The sequence below is a fragment of the Octopus bimaculoides genome, chromosome 24 (assembly GCF_001194135.2).
Source record: "Octopus bimaculoides isolate UCB-OBI-ISO-001 chromosome 24, ASM119413v2, whole genome shotgun sequence".
NCBI classification, from domain to species: Eukaryota; Metazoa; Mollusca; class Cephalopoda; order Octopoda; family Octopodidae; genus Octopus; species Octopus bimaculoides.
In genome coordinates, this window is record NC_069004.1 from 23,453,661 (window position 1) to 23,456,050 (window position 2,390).

The window sequence follows — 2,390 nt, forward strand, 5'->3', positions numbered from 1 at the left end:
ATATATATATATATATATATATATATATATATATATATATATGCATATGTATGTATGTATGTATGTATGTATGTATGTATGTATGTATTATATATGCATGTTTACTTGCATTTCTGTGCGGAATGTTTTTTAATTAAAATATTTTAATTGTTATGTAAATTTTATTCAGTTACCCTGGTTTCATATTTCAATAAAAAAGCAAAAGACATTTTTCAAAAAATTAATTTTGTGCATATATTTTCTACATGCAAATGAAAATGTGTCATTTGTATATTTAAATATATTCTATATTTCTGAATTAATTTTTTGGTACTACTTAATTAAAACAGAACACTTTCTGTAGCAGTGTTTCTGAATTTAAAGTTAAATTTTGGAAATTGTGTGAAAATAATTTTGTTTCTTTGAGATATTAATGTGAACCTTATTATTATGAAGGGAATTTTGTACTTTTTGTTTCTCTTTTTGTTTTTATTTTGTATATATGTCTAAATTATATTTAATATTTATGATTAATTGTATATGTTAATATGTGCAATGACATGTGTATGTATTATATGTGTCTGTGTGTGTGTGTGAGTGTATATATTTATATATATATTAATATATATATATATGTATGTATCTCATACATTATCTCTCTCTCTCTCTCTCTCTCTCTCTATCTATCTATCTATATGTATATAGATGTATAATATGTGTCTGTCTATCTGTCTGTCTTTTTCTCTCTCTCTCTCTGTGTATGTATGTATGTATATATGTATATATATGGTGGCTTAACTCACCAAAACAGCAAAAATGTTGGCAGAACAGTATATGTCTATTCAGTTTTTTGTTTTTATTTTATAATGAAAGCTAACAAGTGTAAAAATTCACTATTTTAAGCCTATTCAATACACATACATACATGCATACATGTATGTATGTATGTTGGCATTGATTCAGCAACACCAGATAAGCAGCACCAAAATGGCAGTGCCAAAATATCTCATACACTTAAGTGGACGCTCTAAATGCATGTTTATTCCAAGGAGCAGGACTTTTGCATGGATGTACATCTTCTCAAGGTGGAAATGACATTTTCTATATTCTGTGTTTGTTTTGAGTTTTTCTCATTTTCTTTTTTGACAAAGTTCAACTTGAAGAATCACTGAAATGCTTCCAAGCAATAATTCTAAGAGAATCAGCATTCGTGGAGGAACTGGAAACTGTCAGCTTCAATGAGTATGGTTTCCAGAAGAAACGATTGTGAACGAGAGTGCTTATTTGACATCCGACATTTTAACATTTCTCTTGTTTTCTCTCTCTCTACGTGTGAACATATTTCTTTTTGTGTATGAGGAAAGGGAAAATGTTCATATCAGTCTTGTTCAATTCATAAATTGTAATGTCTGTCTGTCTCTTATCCTTTCTATCTTTATGTATATATTTCTTCATTTGTGTATGTGTGTGTGTGTGTGTGTTTGCCCCCAGCTGTCAAGATGTACTGTCATGAAAACAAGATCGACATACAGTCAGCTGTGCCAAATTACCAGTGTCCAGAGTCCATACAACTGCACCATATTGTCTCAATCTGTCCACCCATATATGGCCCCTCCTCCTCTCTGTTATAATGTTACTACAATTGCAAAACTGTATCACTACCAACCACCATGAATATTGATGTGAGACACCACAGGAAATCTGTAAGGCAGGGGTTCTCAACCACTTTTTATCTATGGACCCTTTTGATTACTATTTTATTCTGGTGGACCCCCATAGCCATTTGTTGTTTAAAAACTAGTTTTATAGAAACTTCTTTCAAAATTCCTATTTTACTTTTCACCCATTAACTTGTGTTGGTTGAACTATGTAAAACGTTAGAGAAAGAAATCTTGCTGTTTCTTGCAATACATACAAGTAAAGCAAAATTTTTTCAGGGGTCTTTAAAATACTATTTTGTTGCGTGGGCCCCTGAAAATCTTACGTGGACCCTGGTTGAGAACCACTGCTGTAAGAGATCACTTTGACCTACTAGAAACATCAACCAAATCTCCCTCAGATCACATCACACCAGGCTTCTCTCAAAACAATTTAAAACAAACAAAAAAAAAAGATGTGGTCAATGTTGTCTTTTTTAACATACAAAGAAACCTAATGGTCATGACTGGAGTGCCATTGATCCTAATCCTGTTGGATCAGGACTGACCTGCTGTTAAATAACAACTACAACATACTGATTCAGTTACCTGTGACATCGTGGGGGTGGTGTGTGCGTTTGTGTGCGGGGTGGGGTAGAATGATGAACTTGGTGAACAATATTGTGTTATAAGGTGATGTGGAGTGGAGTTGGAGGGAATACAAGTCAACTCTAAACATAAATCTCATTCAACGAATTGAACTCCTGACTTTCT

The 2,390-nt window shown here is 32.3% G+C and overlaps 1 protein-coding gene across 1 annotated transcript in view; it reads left to right on the forward strand.

Moving 5' to 3' along the window:
• The window catches only part of LOC106878832 (integrator complex subunit 13), a 596,471-nt gene that overhangs the window by 13,479 nt on the left and 580,602 nt on the right, over window positions 1-2,390 (forward strand). The window lies entirely within an intron of this gene.